General features: G+C 38.5%; 1 pseudogene; it reads left to right on the top strand.

The window, feature by feature from the left end:
• The first annotated feature begins 12090 nt into the window (after positions 1-12090).
• LOC101102044 (nicotinamide/nicotinic acid mononucleotide adenylyltransferase 1-like) overlaps positions 12091-22683 on the top strand; it is a 36811-nt pseudogene continuing 26218 nt past the window's right edge.

The following is a 22683-nucleotide window of genomic DNA, read 5'->3' on the forward strand; positions in this document are numbered from 1 at the left end:
ACTAAACCAGGATTTCCTTAATAATGAAACTACAAGCCCTGACTGTTCAGTTCAGTTCAGTCTCTCAGTTGTGTCCGACTCTTTGCGACCCCATGAATCACAGCACGCCAGGCCTCCCTGTCCATCACCAACTCCCGGAGTTCACTCAAACTCACGTCCATCTAGTTGGTGATGCCATCTAGCCATCTCATCCTCTGTCGTCCCCTTCTCCTCCTGCTCCCAATTCCTCCCAGCAACAGGGTCTTTTCCAATGAGCCTAACTGTACTATACTGCAATTCAGTAAACTCAATTATAAATGTTACAATTCCTTTTGACAGTAAGGAACAATATAATTCTTTGTTGGGAACAACATGCTTTGATAATTTTTCTTAAGAAAAGGAGAATTTATGAAAATATGAGTTTGCAGAATCAACGAGAGGCTGAAGGACTGAACTTGGGAAATAAATAGAAACCAAACACCCTGGATAAAGGGTGGGAGTGGGTACAGGGGCAGAAGCGTATTTGCCTTTGGGTGGGACTGTGCTGTACTCTTTATCTTTGTCTGTGCAGAACCATCCAAAAGCTAACAATCCTCTTCTTTTTAGTTTTTTGAGGAACCTCCCTTGCTTCTGGGCATATATTTAAAAGAATCAAAATAAGAATCTCATAAAGACATCTTCACACCTATATTCACTGCAACAAGATTATTCACAATAGCCAAGATACGGAAGTAACCTAAATGTCCATCAACAGACAAATGAATAAAAGAGATGTGAGGTACACACGGTGGGATACTACTCAGTCTTTTAAAAGAAGGAAATTCTGCCATTCGTGACAATATGAATGAACCTGGAGAACATTCAGTCAGTTCAGTTCAGTTGCTCAGTCATGTTCGACTCTTTGCAACCCCAAAGACTGCAGCATGCCAGGCTTCCCTGTCCATCACCAACTTCCGGAGCTTGCTCAAACTCATGTCCATTGAGTTGGTGATAGACATTAAGCTCAATGAGATAAGTCAGACACAGAAAGACAAATAATGCATGATATTGCCTATGTAAGAATTCTAAAAATAGTCAAACTCACAGAAGCATAGAGTAGAATAGTGATTGTCAGGGGCTGAAGGGAGGCAGAAAAGTCAAAGTGTTAGTTAAAGGGAAGGAAGTTCCAGTTATGCAAGATGGACACATCCTAGAGATCTTCTGCACAGCATTGTTGTTGTTCAGTCATTCAATCATGTCCAACTCTTTGTGACTCCATGGACTGCAACATGCCAGGCTTCCCTGTCCTTCACTATTTCCCAGAGCTTGCTCAAACTCATATCCACTGAGTTCATGATGCCATCCAACCATCTCATCCTCTGTCATCCCTTCACCTGCCCTTATTCTTCCCCAGCATCAGGGTCTTCTCCATTGAATCAGCCCTTCGTATCAGGTGGCCAAAGTACTGGAGTTTCAGCTTCACTATCAGTCCTTCCAACAAATATTCAGGACTGATTTCCTTGAGGATTGACTGGTTTGATCTCCTTGCAGTCCAAGGGACTCTCAAGAGTCTTCTCCAACTCCACAGCTTGAAAGCATCAATTCTTTGGCGTTCAGCTTTCTTTATGATCCAGCTCTCACATCTGTATATGACTACTGGAAAAACCATAGCTTTGACTATATGGACTTTTGTTGGTAAAGTGTCTCAGGTTTTAATACATTGTCTAGGTTTGTCATAGCTATTCTTCCAAGGAGCAAGGGCTTTTTAATTTCATGGCTGCACTCATAGTTTGCAGTGTGACTTGGAGCCCAAGAAAATAAAATCTGTCACTGTTTCCATTGTTTCCCCATCTATTTGCCATGAAGTGATGGGACCAGATGCCATGATCTTAGTTTTTTGAATATTGAGCTTTAAGTCAGCTTTTCACTCTCCTCTTTCACCTTCATCCAGAGGCTCTTTAGTTCCTCTGCACTTTCTGCCATTAGGGTGGTGTCATCTGTACAGCATAGTGCTTTTTAGTTTTAATGACACTGTGCTGTGCTGTTAAAAATTTGCTAAGGAGATAGATATTATATTGTTTTCTTATCCCCAAATAATAATGGTGGAAGAAAAAGCTAACAACCTGCTTAACACAGAGTGCAGGTCACAACCCTGCTCTTATCTGCAGGGAGAATGAAATGGTTTCCATAGTAGCAGGAAGCATATTGCCTCTCAATAGAAAATCATATCTGGAGAAATTCCCCAGAGCCAGGGGACAGTGGGTGTCAGACAGTCAAAAAAATAATAAGCACCGTTTTCCCAAATTTACATCTATTCATGTACACACTTTGTTTCCCCAGTGGTTCAGCAGGTAAAGAATCCACCTGCAAAGCAGGAGTCACAGGGTTTGATTCCTGGACTTATCTGTATACCTGAATAGGCCATGGCTCCTGCTGGCTGCACCCGCCCGCCCTCAAAGGACTCCATAACCTACATCACCACAGCAAAATCCCATGCTCCTTTAGCTTTGCTCCACTTGTTCCTAACTCTGGTCTTGGGTTGCAGGATCCCATTGGCAGAGCCGAAGTTTCATGCGCTTACATCGGCTGCAAGGAACACCAAGAAGGGAAATCTGCCTTTCATTCATTGTCGGGCTGAATGAAATGATACATTTAAAGATTTTGAAATAATGCCTGGCTTGGGGCTAATGTTCAGTTCAGTTCAGTTCAGTTCAGTTGCTCAGTCGTGTCCGACTCTTTGTGACCCTATGAATTGCGGCACGCCAGGCCTCCCTGTCCATCACCAGCTCCCGGAGTTCACTCAGATTCACGTCCATCGAGTCAGTGATGCCATCCAGGCCATCTCATCCTCTGTCGTCCCCTTCTCCTCCTGCCCCCAATCTCTCCCAGCATCAGAGTCTTTTCCAATGAGTCAACTCTTCACATGAGGTGGCCAAAGTACTGGAGTTTCAGCTTTAGCATCATTCCTTCCAAAGAAATCCCAGGGCTGATCTCCTTCAGAATGGACTGGTTGGATCTCCTTGCAGTCCAAGGGACTCTCAAGAGTCTTCTCCAACACCGCAGTTCAAAAGCATCAATTCTTCAGCACTCAGCCTTCTTCACAGTCCAACTCTCACATCCATACATGACCACAGGAAAAACCATAGCCTTGACTAGACGGACCTTAGTCAGCAAAGTAATGTCTCTGCTTTTGAATATGCTATCTAGGTTGGTCATAACTTCTCTTCCAAGGAGTAATCGTCTTTTAATTTCATGGCTGCAGTCACCATCTGCAGTGATTTTGGAGCCCCCCAAAAAATAAAGTCTGACACTGTTTCCACTGTTTCCCCATCTATTTTCCATGAAGTGATGGGACCGGATGCCATGATCTTCATTTTCTGAATATTCTCACTGTATTTTCATGTCTTCCCAGAAGAGAGCTGTCTACAGGACTGCCTACTGTAAACAAACTCTATTAGAATTAGAATGTAATTGAAGAATCAAATTTTAAAACTTAAGTTAAATAGATAACACATTTATTGTGAGAATCAGGCCGTGTGCTCTCATTTTCCTTTTTAGTGCCAATGAAACAGACTCCAAAGTGCTCACATGGTTAATTAATAGCAGAACTGGAATGAAGATGCCACACTAAATATTGAGCTACCTAGGAACACCATCCAAGCCTTATACATTCATTCTGACTATCACAAAGTAAGCTCCAAATATTTTTTAACTGAATGACAGAATCCTCACACTTTCTAATATATTAAGCTTCTGTGGGATTGGAATGAAAATTGACCTTTCCCAGTCCTATAGCCACAGCTGAGTTTTCCAAATTTGCTGGCATATTGAGTGCAGCATTTTCACAGCATTATTTAGGATTTGAAATAGCTCAGCTGGAATTTCATCACTTCCATTAGCTTCATTCCTAGTAATGCTTCCTAAGGCCCACTTGACTTCACATTCTAGAATGTCTGGCTCTGGGTGAATGACCACACAACTACAGTTATCTGGGTCATTAAGACTTTTTGTACAGTTCTGTGTATTCTTGTTACCTCTTTTTAATCTCTTCTCCTTCTGTTAAGTCCTTACTGGTTCGGTCCTTTATCGTATCCATCTTTGCATGAAATGTTCCCTTGATATCTCCAGTTTATTTAAGAGATCTCTAGTCTTTCCTATTCTATTGTTTTCCTCTTTGCATTATTCATTTAATAAGGCCTTCTTATCTCTCCCTGCTATTCTCTGGAACTCTGCATTCGGTGGGTTTAATCTTTCCCTTTCCCCCTTGCCTTTCACTTCTCTTCTTTTCTCAGCTATATGTAGACTCCTCAGACAACCACTTTGCCTTCTTGCATTTCTTCTTCTTGGGGACGATTTTGGTCACTGCCTCCTACACTGTGTTATGAACCTCTGTCTATAGTTCTTCAGGCACTCTGTCTACCAGATCTAATCCCTTGAATCTATTCATCACTTTCACTGTATAATCATAAGGGATTTGATTTAGGTCATACCTGAATGGCCTAGTGGTTTTCCCTACTTTCTTCAATTTAAGCCTGATTTTTGCAATAAGGAATTCATGATCTGAGCCAGTCAATTCCAGGTCTTGTTTTTGCTGACCATATAGAATGACTCCATCTTCTGCTGCAAAGAATAAAATTAATCTGATTTCAGAATTGGCCATCTGGTGATATCCATGTGTGGAGTTGTCTCTTGTGTTGTTGGAAGAGGGTGTTTGCTATAACCAGTGTATTCTCTGGAAAAATTTCTTTAGCCTTTGCCCTGTTTCATTTTGTACTCTAAGGCCAAACTTGCCTATTACTCCAGGAATCTCTTGACTTCCTACTTTGGCATTCCAATCCACCATAATGAAAAGGACATCTTTTTTTGGTGCTAGTTCTAGAAGTTATTATAGATCTTCATAGAACTGGTCAACTTTGGCTTCTTTGGCATGAGTGATTGGGGCATAGACTAAGATTACTATGATGTTGAATGATTGGCCTTGGGAACAAACCAAGGTCATTCTGTTGTTTTTGAGACTGCACCCAAGTACTGCACTTCAGATTCTTTTGTTGACTATGAGGGCTACTCCATTTCTTCTAAGAAATTCTTGCCCACAGTGGTAGGTATACTGGTCATCTGAATTAAATCTGCCCATTCCTGCCCATTTTAGTTCACTGATTCCTTAAATGTCTATATTCACTCTGGTCATCTTGTGCCTGACCACATCTAATTTGTTTTGATTCATGGACCTAACATTCCAGGTTCCTATGTGATATTGTTCTGTACAGCATCAAACTTTAATTTCTACACCAGACAGACTTTACTTTTACCACAGACACAGCCACAACTGTCGTTTTTGCTTTGGCCCAGCTGCTTCATTCTTTCTGGAGCTATTAGTAATTGCTCTCTGCTCTTCCCCAGTAGCATATTGGACTCCTTCCAACCTGAGGGGCTTATCTTCTGGTGTCATATCTTTTGCCTTTTCATACCGTTCATGGTGTTTTCTCAGCAAGAATACTGAAGAGGTTTGCTATTCCCTCTTCCAGTGGACCACATTTTGTCAGAACTCTTCACTATGACCCATCCATCTTGGGTGGCTCTGCAAGGCATGGTTCATGGCTTTATTGAGTTATGCAAGCCCCTTCACCATTACAATGAAGGGTAATGGAAAAGCTGAAGGGAACTCAATCAGAGACCAGGGACCTGTTCAGCACTCCTATCCCAGGCCTTTATCCCCACAACACATGGTCTCGGGCATCATGTTCATTGAATGCCTACCACTTGGTCAATATCATATTTGGTTTTAGAGAAACAAGTAACATTTTCCTCCTTATTACAGAAGCTATTTTTGTGATTTTGGTAGTGAAAATGCATTCAAAGAGCATTTCTAAAGTAAATCTTTCCAACTGTGAATATGTGGATGTTTTCTGTCTGTACATTCAATAATATGAAACTATGATGACTTAAGGAGTATAATTAAAGTAGGGAAAAAACCCACTCTCCTTTCTCCCTAAAAATATGTCAGAATAATTGGGCTTATAAAAGCCTGGAATCACAAAGGCTGATGATGAAAACTATGTGATTGGGATAGTTCCAATTAGATACTTTCTAAAATATTTTTCTTTCCAAACTATTTTAAGCTACAGAGATGCTCATTAACTGTAATAGAGCTCATTGAAGATGGAGTCTTTAGAGAGAAGCAGATCTCTGCCAGCCCTCAGGTGCCTGGGTGGGAGAGATACTCTCAGTTCATGGCAGACTCTCTGTGCCCTGTGTGCATGTGGTCAGTCGTGTCCAACTCTTTGTGACCCCATGGACTGTAGCCTGCCAGGCTCTTCTGTATATAGGATTTTCAAGGATTTTCAAGGATTTTCAATAAGAGTATTGGGTTGCCAGTCCTTCCTCCAGGGGGTCTTTCCGACCCCGGAATCAAACCCATGTCTTACATGTCTCCTGCGTTGGCAGGCAGATTCTTTACCACTGAGCCACCTGGGAAGGCCCCTCTGTGCCCTGAAATCTGGCCAAAGCGTCACAGTGCTATGAAGGCTAAACTTGTGAGGAGAGGGGCATGTACAGGAATGCAACAGAGTATGGCTCTCAGGGACAATCACATTTTAGGAGCCCAATAGTCTGGGTTTGGCCTGGTCCCCAGTCCTGAGCAAGCTTGGAAATATAATTTCAGAGTTTCTCAAGCTATACATGAAGGCTTTAAATTCTGTATCAGCTCTGTAAATCTTTGTTTTCATCGATTCACAATTTACCATGTAACCTCTTGTAATCATCATTAGTTTTCAGCAGCTTTGGCCTTGTCACCTTGACATCAGAGATCTACAGAGATGCTTAAATTAATGAAAAATTCCATATAGCATGATATAATTTATCTTGAGACTGTTTTTCTATCCTAATGTTATTCATTGATTACTAGATTTATCTACCTGTGGTTAACCTACCTTAAAAGTTGGAAAATATTATTCAGCAGAAAGTAATGTTTCTAATACAGTGTGTCAAAAATTACATTAAAATTTCCAAATATAATCCCTTAATACAATTTTTGCTTCTTTTATTATGTTACCAATGATAAAATGACTGCCTCAGAGTTGAAGTTGTCTTGAACAGTTTAGCACCCTCAAGAAAAAACTTTTATGCAGATTTTTTTCTTATTTGAGCACATTAATTTTTTAGTGATTTGTTTTGCAATAATTATAGATAGCCAAGGATGTGTAAAAGTAAGACAGAGACTTCAAGTCATCTTGGTCCAGTTTTCCTAATTGCTTACATTTTGTATAAAAATAGGACTCTAGCAAAGCTGGGAAGTGGACATTGCTACAATGTAGATGTATCATTTTATCACATGTGTTGGCATCACCACAATCAGGATACACACCTGTTCCATCACCACAAAGGTCTCCTTCCTGTTGCTCCTATATAGGTACATTTACCATCTTCCCACCCTGGCCCCCATGCACCATCCCTAAACTTTTGGCAACCACTTATCAATCTCCTTTTTTGTCTTCTTGAGAATGCTATATAATGTATTCATGTAATATATGGCCTTCAAATAATAACCTCTAAGGTTGGCACAGTGTTTTACAAGAGCCGTCCAGGTATTCTCCAGTTAGTCTTTTTTATTGTTAAGCAGTGTTTCATGGTATTCATGTACCACAATTTGTTTAACCATTCACTTATTCTAGAACATTTTTGTTGTTTCTAGCTTGGAGCTATTACAAATGAAGTTGCTAGAAACAGTCATGTACAAATATTTTCATGGACATAAGATTTAATTTCTCTGGGATGAATGTAATGACATTTTTGGAAAACTAATTTATGTAGTTATTTTGTTCTGTTGCTCCTTATGTCACTGAAAGAAATGGACGAACCTGAATTCCCAGCTCAAGTGCCTCATAAATGACTTGAGAGGTTCTATGTGTGCCCTAAAGGACACTACTATTTCCTGTAGTACAGGGTTGAAAATCAAGCACAGAACCTCAACATGCATCTAGTTGAATTGCAGTGCAAGTTGAACTTGCTGCCTGAAAGGGCATCTCATGTTGAATTAACACGAGGCCTTTGATTGGGAAAGAACTAGACCCTCTAAGTTAGGATGGGGATTTGTGGGAAGATCCTGATGAAGCTGGGGACACTCAGCTCCTAAACTGTGATAAATATTTCTTACCAGTGGCCCCAGCATCAACGTAGATGGCCTCTTCAACCCCAGTCGAAGTAGCATCCCCTGACACAGCTGTCATGTAAGACAATGCTTATTCTCCTCAGGACCCATACCTACCACATTTCTTTACTTGTGAACTTTTACTAGACTTAGCCCCAGCAGGTCCCGAAAGGTGCACACTCTGACTCATGAGGAAGGGTGCTAAATTCCAAAATAATGACTTTCTAAGTTACACAGAAAAAATATTGGGAAATGTGTGGAAATGGGTACTAAAGGCATGGGATGATGGAAGAAAGAATGTCTTATAAGATTGGATGAGGTTGAATTTATGTGTTCATTAAATAAGACTGCATTTAATTTGCAGCTTAGAAAGCACTCTGGAAAATTTGGCTGGTTGGTCAGCTGATACATAGACCAAAAGGTGGCTTCTCGGCACCCCATCACCTCCCACCCCCCCATCGGCATGGATACACTGGAAATGCTAGACTTGCATCAGTTTAATGGAGAGAAGAACTACAAAAGCTTAATGAGAGAGGAATGTTAGGGTGGATTTATCATTTAAGACATACACACCTGATCGGGGGTGCTGGAGGGGGAGGTGGGATCCAGAAGTTTTACCTTCCACCAATACTATGAGGAATAAATTTATGAGAAGACCACATCAATATCCTTTGTAGACAAAGAATGTCCCCTGCCATACCATTAGACAGAGAATATTGCAGCCATCAAGCCATCAGCCACTGGAGCCACCACTGATAGTGTACCCTGAGGGTATTCAAGATGTTAGAAAATCAGGATTCGACCTTAGATGTGCATGTGTGCTAAGTAGTTTCAGCTGTGTCTGACTCTATGACCCTATGGACTGTAGCCAGCCAGCCTCCTTTGTCCAGGGGATCCTCCAGGCAAGAATACTGGAGTGGGTTGCCATGCCCTCCTCCAGAGGATCTTTCTGACCTAGGGATGGAACCTGCATCTCTTATGTCTCCTGCATTGGTATATGGGTTGTTTACCGCTACCACCACTTGGGAAGCCCTGGCCCTAGATGGTTGAGATGTATATCAAAGGAGTAATTTTACTAAGCCCGGACTCTTGCAGCTTCTCATACAAAGAAAAGTGCTAAATTCATTAACTTGAGATGTCTGTTTTATTGCTTGTTTGTCTTCTTTTTATTGACATTTGATATTTTACTACCTGGGTGTTTTTTTTGGGTTTTTTCTTTTTTTTTCCAGAAACTGCTATATATCCTATTTCTGTTTGAAACAGTCCTCAGAGAAGTTGTAGCCCAGGAAGTCCTCAGTGATATTCCAATAAAACATAATTCTGCACTTTTAGGTTGTGCTTTTTTTTTTCTTTTTCAGTTGACACCTTGAGGACTCTGTTGTTGCTTCACTCAGTAATTGCATTGGGAAACTTAAATGCAATGAAGGTAATTGAATCCTGGGGTGATAGGAGCCAAGAGGCAATATTCAATTATCAAAAGCAAAGTGGGCATGGTTACTTTAATGAACAGTAGGGTCAAAGCAGCAATCAGAATGTTGATCACAGTGTCCCTGGAAGTGAAGTAGATGGGAAGCCTACTAATTTATATTTAAGTGTAAAAGCAGCAAAGGAATAAAAGTCTAGCCTAAGTCATAAAAGCAGATCATTACATCCCTTCAATCCATTCCCAGAAACAAGCCAGTTTATGCACCCAGAATCCCTGGAATGAAGGTGAGGCTGGGTCTGCTTGAGGAAGGACCCCAGTGCACTACTAAAAGTTTGTGCTATCAATCCTTATCTCAGCCTTCCCCAAGATGACTTTTGGCCTTTTACCAGGGTAACTATGCATTGGGAAAAAGGAAATATTAGACCTTTTGGGAACTACTGACTGGCTTTGAACTAATACTAATTCTAGGAGACCTAAAACTTTGCTGTGGCCCTAAAGTCAGCATACAGCCTTATGGAAGTCAATTGATCGATGGAGTTGTAGCTCTGTTCTGTCTCACGGTGAGCCCAGTGGGTGTCTGAACCAATCATGCGGCTATCTCTGCAGTTCTGAACTGTATACTTGGAATAGACATATTTAGCAGCATCTGATTCTTCACATTTGTCCCTTGACTTGTGGAGGGAGGGTTATTATTGAGGGGAAGGCAAAGTAAAAGCTATGAAAACTACCTAGAAAAATAGTAAATAAAATTTAACAACACATTCATAGAGGGGTTGGTTGCAGAGTTTACTTCCACCACCAAGGATACAGGGGTGGCAATTCCTACCACATCCTGTTTGGCCTATGCAGAAGACAGATGGATCTTGGAGAATGACAGTGAATTATCATAATCTTAACCAGCTGGTGACTCCAGTTGTAGATGCTGTTCCAGATGTGGTTTCATTGCTTGAGCAAGTGAACACTCACCCTGGTAAATGGTATGTACGTGTATGTATTTAATCTGGAAAACACCTTTTTATCTATCCTTGTCCATAGGCCCCCTAGAAGCAGTTTGCTTTCAGTTGACAAGGTCAGTAATATGCTTTCACTGCTCTACCTCATGGGTATATCAACTTTCCAGCCTGATGCCATAATTTACTTTAGTCTAAAACTGATTGACTCTCCCTTTCAGAAGATATCACACAGGTCTGTTACATTGCTGCCTCTATGCTGGTTGGCTCTGCTGCTGCTGCTGCTAAATCGCTTCAGTCATGTTCAACTCTGTGTGACCCCATAGACAGCAGCCCCACCAGGCTCCCCTGTCCCTGGGATTCTCCAGGCAAGAACACTGGAGTGGGTTGCCATTTTCTTCTCCAATGCATGAAAGTGAAAAGTGAAAGTGAAGTCACTCAGTCGTGTCCGACCCTTAGTGACCCTATGGACTGCAGCCTTCCAGGCTCTTCCGTCCATGGGATTTTCCAAGCAAGAGTACTGGAGTGGGGTGCCACTGCCTTCTCCGCTGGTTGGCTCTAACGAACAAGAAATAGCAACTACTCTAGATTTGTTGGTAAGGCATTTATGTGTCAAAGGATGGAAAATAGATCATACAAAAGGCAGTGGCCTTCAATATCAGTGAGATTTCCAGGGGCCCAGTGGTGTGAGCCATGTCAAGATCTCCCTTCTAATGTAAAGGATAAGCTGTGACATCTGGCCCCAGTCAAGAAATAGGCACAGCATCTAGTGACTTCTTTGGGTTTTGGAAGCAGCATATTCCTCATTTGGATGTGTAACTCCAGGTTTTTTTATGAAGTGACTCCAAAAGCTGCTAGTTTAGAATGGAACTCAGAACAAGAGAGGGCTATGTAATAGGTCCAGGTTGCCATGCTGGCTGCTTTGGACCATAAGATTCAGAAGATCCAATTGTGCTTGATGTGTCTGAGGCAGCTGTGGACGTCCTTTGGCGCCTTCTGAAGGCCCTTAAAAGTGAATTGATGCATAGGACTTAAGAATTTTGTGGAGCAAGATCCTTCTATCATCTAGGTAACCAGTCTACTTTAGAGAAACAAAACATCTGCAACCTCTGTAGAAACTGAATGCTTCACATTGGGCCATCAAGTTACCATATGACCTGAGCTGCCCATCACAAACTAAGTGGTATCTTAACCACCAAGCTGCAATACAGGATGTGCATAGCAACACTCCAGCATCAAATGGAAGTGGTATATATGTGACCAGGCCAGAGCAGGTCCAGAAGGCACAATTAGTTACATGAGGAAGTAGCTCAAAAGCCTACAGTCCTCACTTCTGCTACACTACCTTTTCTCTCCCATCCTGTACCTGTGACCATGGGGGTCTTCCCCACTATGGTGGAGAACTGACAGGGGAAGGCTCAGGCAAGCCTGGCTTGTGAACGATTCTGCACAATATGCAGGCACTACCTAAAAGTGGACAGCTGCTGCCCTCACCCTATCTTTAGGACATCTTTGAAGGATGGTGGTGAAGGGAAATCCTCCCTGGGGACAGAATTTGAGGCAGTGAGCTTGGCTGAGGGAGAAACACTTGGGAGGGGAAATGGCCAGACATGCTGAATGAGCAAGGACTTGAAAAAGTCATGATTGGTAAATTAGTCACAAAGAAAATCGGGTAAGAGGTATATGGACAGACTTCTTTGAATAGTTGAAAGACACAAAGATATTTGTGTTTTATATGAATATTCCTCAAAGGGTGATCTCAGCAGAGGAGGATTTTAATTATCAAGTAGATAGAATGATACAATATTTATTCCCTCTGCCTAGAATGTGCTTCCTCAGCCTGGATTGACTGGCTCCAAAATGGTATTCAACTCTGAACAGGAACATCTCTTTTGCTTATGCAAATAAGATTCCCCAATTTTCTCCTAAACTTGCTTCTTACCTTCAAATTATTTGCGATTAAAAAAAACTTGCTGATGTGTTATTTAAAGATTTGCTTTCTGAGGCTACCTTTCCTAGGAATTGGTGACTACATGGGGACAGAAACTCTAATTTTTTCCTCACCATTGATCCCTCATGTTTTGATTAAGAAAATACTTGGGAGTATCTGTTTAAACATTGATCTTTGAGCTTATCACCAATTAGAAGTCTGCCTCTATCAACTATTGCATCTCTATCAACTATTGCTTTCTACTGTTTAATTTGTAACATCAGCATATTTATGGTTTACAGTAACATTTTTATGTTTATTATTAATTTTGCATAAATTCATCCTCCAGGATTTGTGTTCAATAATAATTTGTGTTATTTGTGTTCCATTTTCTTCCCTGGAGGGGAAATGGAAGGAAATGGAAACCCACTCCCAGCTTTTAGTGAAAGCCCACATTCCTTGGCCCATGGCCACATCCTCAGCCTATGAAACACATTGCTCCCACCTCTATTCCTATCATCATATCTCCTACTGCTTTCTCTTACATCTGCTCTGTCTTGTAAGTACCCTGGTGATCACACTGAGGCCTCTGGGGTAGTCCAGGATTCTCTTACCATCTCAGGATCCTCAATGTGCAAAGTCCCTTTTGCTGTTGGATGTGATACATTCACAGGTTCTAGGGATTAGGCTGTGGGCATCTTTAGGGTGCCCACTCTAACACAGTGAGCATTTTTGTCTGATGGGCTACTTCCTCCATTACAAAATAGTAACAGATACACTGTATGGGTGTCTTAGTCTAGAGACAAATGTAATTCAGGCTCAACTTCTTACGAAACACATTATTATTAATTCATGCTTTCTCCTAATTTTAAAAGAAATGAAAATTAAACCAGTTCAATGGCCTGTCATACCTCATAGATAAGTAGGCCCTGGATGAAAAAGGTAAAAATGCAACACAGGTTTGTGAATTTTCATTTTCTGCATCTTTACACTAAGATTTCAGGCCTTATTTGGAGTTTCAGATGAAACTGTTGTTAACTGCACACTGCTTTGGAATGTGCTACCACTTATGGTTACCTTTAACTTGATTCAAGTGTTCACTGAGCAATACAATATTTTGGCCAATGCCTGTTGTCACTAGACTGTTTTTAGACAAAATCCAGCAGCCACACAGGAAAGACAGACATCACATCTACATAGCTCTTTTCTCAGCAGAAAATGCTTTTCCCAAGAGGTGCACTTCTTAATTTCTTGCATCCCATATTCTTTCATGCATTCTAGCTTAGTCAAAGATCCAGGAAGAAATTTATTTTCCTCTGAAGTGCAAATCTACCTACGTTCCTTCTCCAAATTGTTGGTGCAGTCTTTAGCACATGGCATGAGAGAAGAGTCTGACAATTTATTCTGTGACTTTTCAACTATTAAGAATGGCACATTGGTGTCAGTGTCTTTCCCCAGAGAAGGGGCAATAAGACAGCCCAAATTCTCAGGCTGCATTAGGCCTCCTGAGCTCCCTGATTTAGTTTCTGGTTGTTTTTTTTTTTTAATTATAAAATGTTTAAAGTTTTCTTTCCTTTTACAATTATTACAAAATATTATCTATGTTTCCCATGTTGCAGAATATATCCTTGAATTCCTCTTCCACCCAATAGTTTGTACTTTCCACTCCTGCACACCTCTTGCCCCTGTCTCCCATAATCACTGGTTTGTTCTCTATATCTGTGAGTCTGCTTCTTTATTGTTCTATTCACTAGGGTTTACTGTATTTTTAGATTCCACATATAAGAGATAACATAAAATATTTATCTTTTTCTGACATTTCATTTAACATAACACCCTCAAGTCCACTGATACTGCTGCAAATGGCAAAAATGTCTTCCTTTCTTATGACTGAGTAGTATTTCATTGTATGTGTGTGTGTGTGCGTGTGTATGTGTGTGTGTGTGTATATATATATATATATATATATAAATCACTTCTTTATTCATGCATGTGTTGATGGACACTTAGGATGTTCTCATGTCTGGCTATTATAAATAATGCAACTATGAACACTGGGGTACTGCAATGTACCTTTTCAAATTACTCTTTTTGTTTTTATCAGATATACAGCCATAAATAGAATTGCTGAGTCATATTGTAGTTCTGTTTTTAATTTTTTGAGATACCTCCATACTCTTTTCCACAGGGCTGCACCAATCAACATTCCCAACAACAGTGTACAAAGGGTCTGTTTTCTCCAAATCCACACCAATATTTTTTATTTGTAGACATTTTGATGATGGACAGTTGTGAGATGATATCTTGCTGTGATTTTGATTTGCATTTCCCTGATGATTACCAATGTTGAGGATCTTTTAATGTGCCTATTAGTCATGCCCTTTTTTGAAAAAATGTCTACTCAGTTCTTCTTCCCATTTTTGAATCAAGTTATTTGGTTTTCTTTTTTTTTTTTTAATACTGAGTTGTATGAGCTGTTTATGTTGGTTATTGATCCCTTCTGGTCATACTACTTGAAAATATTTTATCCTGTTCTGTACATAATCTTTTCATTTTGCTTATGGATTCCTTTACTGTGCAAAAACTTTTAAATTTAATTAAATTCTATTTATTTTTGTTTTTATTTCTTTTGCCTTAGAACATAGATCAAAACAATAATGCTTTGATTTATATCAAAACGTATTTTGCCTATGTTGTCACCTAGGAGTTTTATGATATCCAGTTTTACATTTAGGTCTTTAATCAATTTTATATTTATTGTTATCTACAGTGTTAGAAAATGCTCTAATTTCTTTCTTTTACATGTAGCTTTCCAGCTTACCCAGCACCACTTATTGAAGAGACTCTCAATTGTATATTCTCACCTCCTTTGTTATAGATTAAATGACCAAAGTGTGTGAGTTTAGTTCTGGGCTTTGTATTCTGTTCTAATGATCTATGTGTCTGCTTTTGTGCCAGTACCATACTGTTTTAATTACTGCAGCTTTGTAGTATAGCCTGAAGTCAGCTGAGCTCCTTGATTTAAGAACCAGCCTCCATGGGGACAAACTATAATCCTGAAAGAATGAGTCTTGTCCTCATCATTATTACACTGTTGTTCAGTTGCTCAGTCATGTCTGACTCTTTACAACCCCATAGACTGCAGCACACCAGGCTTTGCTGTCCTCTGCTAGCTCACAGAGTTTGCTCAAATTCATGTCCATTGAGTCAGTGATGCCATCACACTGTGATGTACTTTTAAAAATGCTATCTTGATCCAGCATAGAGAGCTCTAGCTAGAGGCCAATCAGTTCCCACTCTTGAACAGCTTATTAACTGCACATCTAATCATTTCCCTTACAGGGCTTTCACATGTTTGCCCACTAGTCCCCTGCCTTAATTGCTCCAGGGCCTGGTAGCTGACAATTAAGAACAACTCCTCTGCCTCAGAGCCCACTGGAATTATTTCAAGTAGCCACTCCTAAGCCTGCTTATCATGAAATGCACGTTCTTTCCCAAGGAAACCACAATAATATCTCTTGTCCATAATTTCCATTCACTTGCTCTGCCTCCTGCCCTCATTATGGTGATTCTCATGTGGCTCTCCATGGTGTTGCATGTTCCCTCCTGTTGTAATCTGTGAATATAATAAACTATCTTTTCAATGACCATCATCTGCTGATCTGTTGGCAGTCCCAAATTAAATAGTAATAAAATCTATTAAAGCATACACCTCTCTACAACAAATACTCATTGAAATAATGAGACTCTTAATCCAAAGAATGCATGGAACCCAGAATCACACATGTAAAAGAGTTCATGAATTTAACAATGAAATTTGTAAGTTAACATATTGAAACTATAATATGAATAGTAAGCCATTTGGAATGTAAAGATGAATGAAGGTATGTTTAAGTAAACAGCTAATGAATGGGGTCTGCTTCACACTGGTCTTATGGGAAGAAAGAAAAATGCCCACTCATTGAATATTAATTGCACATAAAGCATTTTATAAGAACTGTCTTACTTAATCCTTATCACATATGTCGAGAATTCTCACTACAAATTTAGAAATTGAGGATCAAGAAATGAAAATAATTCTCTGAAGTCATATAACTAGCAAGATGTACAGCCAGATTTTCAATCAAGTCTGACTTATCCTTGCCATTTCCAAAATGTAAATTTACACTTCTAGGTTTCCTCAGATGTTTTTGAAAAATATTCAGGAGTTAGGAATTGAGGCCAATTCACAGTAACAAGTTGAATATGGAAAAAATCTTTTAAAAGGATGCCAAAATTTAAAAGTCATTTTAAAAGAGAAGAAATTACAAAGTGTGTTGGGTTTGGTAGGGGGGGAAAAAGTTATCACCATATCTTCAGAGACAAGTCAAGGGCTCCGTTTCTTTTGAAGTTTGTTTATTTTATCAGGGAAAGATGAAAGCTTCTAAAATGGAAGGCAAAGGGTAGGAAACCTGCTGTTATAAGCTGCCTTGATTTCATTTTTTAGTCCCTGTCATTTTCATTTAATTCAGGTTTTGACCTTGCTATTTCCTCCCTGAGGGTACAGTAAACAGAATGTTCAATTGCAATGATCTGAAATGATTATTTTCCCAATAAAAATTATTTATAGCCTATTAATTCTTTGATAAAAGGCTTTGCAATGTAGTTTAAATATTTTTAATTTTTTAAATTTAATTTTTTAAATTTTTTATTTCATTCTGTCTCAAATATTTCCATTCCTTTCTTTCTCTGTTAACTGTAGATAAATGATTGATTTTTTAATTATTCCTTTTGTAACATCATATATTTTACTCAGTCTAGCTTTTCTCATAGTGCATTTTTTGTGTGTGTGGACATTGCTTTAGTTAATCAGTTGAAATTACCCAAGGTCTTACAGATTTAAAATTTGTCAACTTTTATCCAAAATGTTTTACCATGTGCAGTTTTATCTTTTGTCAGTATTATTCTGGACCAGTTATTTCTACCAATTATAAAATTTTGCATATTTATATTGCCATTTTCAATATTGCCATTTTCAATATTGACAAACTGTGATTCAGTATTTTTACTTGCAATCAATTAGTATTGTCAACTCTAATTTATCTTGACTCCTTTTACCAGACAAATCACTACAAATTAGATAGTTTTAGATGTGCCTACCATCATATTTATGATATATATTTTAATTTTTTTATAAAAAATTACTTGACCCAATTTAAAAATCACCCTACATATACTCTTCAGAGGAAAAATATAATATAATCTTTTTCATCCTATGAATATCAAAATAGAGGTATTATTTCAATAAATAGTATTGTTGGGCAAGATGTTAGTGCATAACCTGCCAACTCTTATATAATCTAATAAGTGTGGCCTCAGGCTTGGAACATTTCTTTCCTTATAGCCTGCACTGGGCTTATTACTTGGTTTGCTAATATCTTCACCTGTTCTAAATTTAGCATGTTCTTTGTTCTGTTTAAATGTGTACATCACATGACACCTGGCCAGCCCACTGCTTTATCTGTTCCCATCAGGGAAGAAGTGGTTCCCCTGAAACCCAGAGGGCACGTGCACAGCATCACCTTACATGGGCTGCAGGTGGGACCCAAGGGCCATAGGAGATCATTCACTATTGAGGCTAATCTTGATCTGTCTCTTCTTTATGTGAGTAAAGCATTGTTCCATACCGTGCTTGTGTAAATTGCTCTTTTCTGGCAACCCTAACATCTGTAAGCCCTGCAAGGGGGCTGACAGCCTGGTAGTATTGCTCCTGATGGTGGGATCCTCCAGCAGGGGTATCCTCCCCTGCTTACTTTACAATAATGACAAGATTCCAGCTTTATTTGACCTGCCACGCAAGACTGATTGTTCAGTTAAATGAGCAAAATATTAATTTGGCCTTGGATTTAGTAGAAGGAGTGTCCTATATTTTTGAGAGTCTAAGAAATAGCTATAAATTGAAAATCACTAAATCAAAACCAAAAAACTCTAAGCCATAAAAAAGAAAATTTCTTCATTCCTTTCTTCCCTGCTTTCTTCCCTCCTTCCTTTTCTCCTTCCTTCCTTTCTTCCTTTCTAATGACAGTATTCCCTCGACTATGATTTTTTATTATGAAAGCTTTGAACCTCATATTGGTGTTTTTGCGTTCTCTATCAAAAAGATGCTGTTAAAAAAAATTCAAAAGATTAAGGTTGAGTGTGATTTTGACACATTTATCTAATCACACTAGGCTTTAGTTTCCTCACCTGTAAACTGAAGTTGACAATACATTTATCACAGAACTGTGTGCAGACTAAATGAGCTAATGAGTGTGCATTCACACCCAGAGTTACTGGCATATATTAGAGCATCACTGGGTTTCCCTGGTGGCTCAGTGATAAAGAATCCACTTTCCAATGCAGGAGACTCAGGGAACATGGGTTCAAAACCTGGGTTGGAAAGATTCCCTGGAGAACCCACCCCAGTATTTTTGCCTGGGAAATCCCATGGACAGAAGAGCCTGGTGGGCTACAGTCCATGGGGTTGCAAAAGAGTCTGACACAACTTAGCGACTAAACAACAACAAATTAAATCATCTGTTCACAGTAGCCATTAATAACTTAGCTTTTTTCCATGAGGAAAGCCTAAATTTAAAAGTAAGAGCTTAACTCTGGACTGAATTTTTTCTATTGACTTCTATCAATAGATATTTTTCTCTTTTCCAGTTACCTAAATCCAAGCAGGTCTTCTAACAAGAGGACAAGATTTAGGAATAAAACTCAAACTGAGGGAGAAGTTTACCTCTATGCTTCTCAAATCCTTTAGTTAATAAACAATATAAATATGATCATTTGTCTTAATGCTACCTTTCTCCAATGATGACTTTATTCTCTATGTATGTGTACCTGTATGAATGAGGTAGGATGGGGAATAAAAGAATGAATGACGTTTGGTGGGAACCTGTGTCAAGTGCTGTATTAAAAGATTTCTCATTATTTCTCTTTATTAGTTCTCAGAACATCCCCTGGAAGTAAATATTATTCATTGATTTTATTTATAACAAAATTAATACTTGGAAAATCTGACCCATCTTTGCAAAGATAACATACCCGGGAAGAAATGAACTGGGTTTTGAATTCCTGCTGATTTTATGTTCTTTCTACTATACCAGGTTTCCATGGACATGGAGACTGTATCCTCATAGTCAAATGATATGATTATTTGTATTACTTTTCAAAGATTTCCTATAATAAAATATACTATTTACATCCACCATAAATGGAACAGACTTTTGGACTCTGTGGGAGAGGGAGAGGGTGGGATGATGGAAGAATGGCATTGAAACATGTATACTATTATGTAAGAAACGAATTGCCAGTCTAGGTTTGATACAGGATACACGATGCTTGGGTGCACTGGGATGACCCAGAGAGATGATATGGGGAGGGAGGTGGGAGGGGGGTTCAGGATTGGGAACTCATGTACACCCGTGGTGGATTCATGTCAATGTATGGCAAAACCAATACAGCACTGTAAAGTAAAATTTAAAAACAATAATAAAATTTTTTTTAATCTTCAAAAAAATATTTTTATTGATTCTGTATATTGCCTTTAGATTCAGTGTTTTTGTCACCATAAACTGCAGGCTTAGCTGGGCAAATCTGCATATAGTGTTGTTCTCATTAGAACTCATGTATCCAGCTCTCGCAACAACCAGAGCCAGAGAAGATGAGCCAGAAAGAAATTACAAAGTTATAAGGGGAAGTAAGAAAGACAAAGGAGAGTTGTAATGTTTTTTGTCTTCAGTGATAATAGGAGAATACATTGGTAGCCTTCCTTTTTGATCAGTTTTTATCAGGAGGCTCAGAATTGACCACAAAGACTTGAGTTATCATATTGTTTTAGCTAAATTAGTATAGTCTATTGTTGTTTTTTTAATGTGTATTAGACCAACTTGGTGAGAATATATGTGACTCATAATTGAATTGTGTCAAATCACAGTTTTCTGAAACAAATTTAATGTAGCAAAGAGTTTTTAAAATGTTGATGCCAAATTGTAAAAGAATGAAAAGGGAGGTGGAGTTGAATCTGAGTAATATACACAACCAAAATACAAAATGCCACAGTAAATTGACAGCAATAAAATATGTGGTATTTCATTTGCACTACACTAAGACATTGATATACCAAGGAAAATGAAAGGGAAAAAAAAGGAGCAAAATGAAATAATGCAAGAGACTGGTAAGGACTAAGCATATATGAAGATGACAGAACTGAAAAGTAACAGAAGATAAGGCAATTTCTTTGTAACATCATTTTGCCAAAGAATAAAAATGCAACATTTATACAGTTTTAAGAAATATATCCACATGAACACTTTTGTAGATAAGATTGATGAAATCCTGTCTATATAATAGAGGAAAATCTATTTTACTTTGGACTTGAAACTACAAATTTTGGGTATCCTTAGTCTTCACAGTTTCATTGGAATTATTTCAACAGATTAGTTGGATAAATTTATGATTTATATATAAACAGTGTTTACTGCATAGAAAAATCTGTAGCTAGTATATACAGATTCCCCAAAATGCCTTGAGTATTAATTGATCAATAAACCCAACAGGATGTGCACAAAACTTCATTAATAGTAGATAAGATAGACAGAGGTGGCAGAATCAGAGGAGGGAAATTTTCCATGTCCTTTGAAATCTTGAAAATTGTGATTTTTTTTTTACAAATCAATTTTAAATTTATCTGTGATAAATGAAAATTTTAAATATATGCACTAATACTTTTGGGAGCATTGAAATGAAGCTTTGATATTACAAGGTCCTGAGCTTCTTTGTGTAACAATGTCTCCATCATTCAAGCTCCTGAGATTCAGTCCAATAGCAACAATGAAAACAGTCCACATGCCTGGTTACAATTCTCTCCAGTATCACCCTTTAGGTCACTTTCAAATTTGAGCCTTCTCAGCCTGTTTTTTCTGATCTACAGGGAGTGTCTGTTGCTGGCATCGGTTTTCCTATGTAGTCATCACTTGAGAGGACATATGATATACAAAAGAGATCAGTCAATGAACTTCAGGATATTTGTATTTGCATAAATTCAGATGACAAGCAATTATGTCACATACTTTCTTGACATATAGTACACTTTTCCTTGAAAGTGTATTCACATCTATAAATAACTCAATTTAAGGAGATATATATCTTTTCAGTGAAAATTTTAAAAAATCACAGCAATGCCTTGCACAATAAATCAGAGAAATAAAATGTATAGCTCCAACTCTCCAATTCATCTGGAGTCCCAGTTTCTACCTCCACTTTTGATTTTGCTTCATATTTCTTTTTATGCTGAACACTTCCATTTGGAGGTTCATATTTATGATTTTCCACCTGACAGTATCTGTGCTTTATGATTTTTACCTTCTTGTTCAAAGGAACCATTTTTGTTGTAGATCCTGCACTCAGAGCCATGTTCATATGAGCAAAATAAACTCAAAATTTAATTTAAAAATCTTCCTCATTAGGAAAAAATACCTGTAAAAGTTTATATTTATGATTTTCAAATAGAATATTGATTATTCTTTATGTGGCAGTTTCCTCTGTAATTATATTTTAAATGATTTGGTAAAGCAATGAGAAATGCAAGGCATGTTTCAATGCTTTGACTATTTTCTAGCTGCATATAATATTTTCTCCTTGTCACTAACTTATAATAGTTTGAGACTAGGAAGTACCAATGTATTATTTTCCTTATCCTGTTTAAGATTTAACAAAAATCTGTGTTAAAATTTTTCATCATAGAAAATTCTCAGCTAGTATCTCTTTAAATACTTTGATTTTTGCCTCTGTTTTATTATTTTTTCTCCTATTGAGACCAATTACACATATCTTAGAAATTTTGAGGATATCTTAAATGTCTCTTATGATTTTATTTTCCTTGATTCCTATCTTCTCTTGTTGTGGAATCTGGAGTCTCAAAACACACCTCAGAGGACACTCAAGGCAGTGGAGTACAGTTTATTATACCAGCGGGTCCAAGGGGAATCAGTTTCCAACAAGGACTCTGATGTTTCTTAGAGGCCCAGTTTTATACCCTTCGCTCCATGACTGATTATATGTTAGCAACCTCTTTGTTGTATATGATTGAATTTTACAACAAATAGGTGCTAAGAGAACAAACAATTAAGGTTAAAGGGAGGGGGAGGACAATGATTATACATCAAGGGGGATGTCTCCATGGTTAATCTATCAGGGACAGCCTGACCTCAGCTACAATCTCTGTTTGTCATCTGTAGGGGGGGACGTC

This window comes from Ovis aries, chromosome 2, assembly GCF_016772045.2.
Source record: "Ovis aries strain OAR_USU_Benz2616 breed Rambouillet chromosome 2, ARS-UI_Ramb_v3.0, whole genome shotgun sequence".
NCBI classification, from domain to species: domain Eukaryota; kingdom Metazoa; phylum Chordata; class Mammalia; order Artiodactyla; family Bovidae; genus Ovis; species Ovis aries.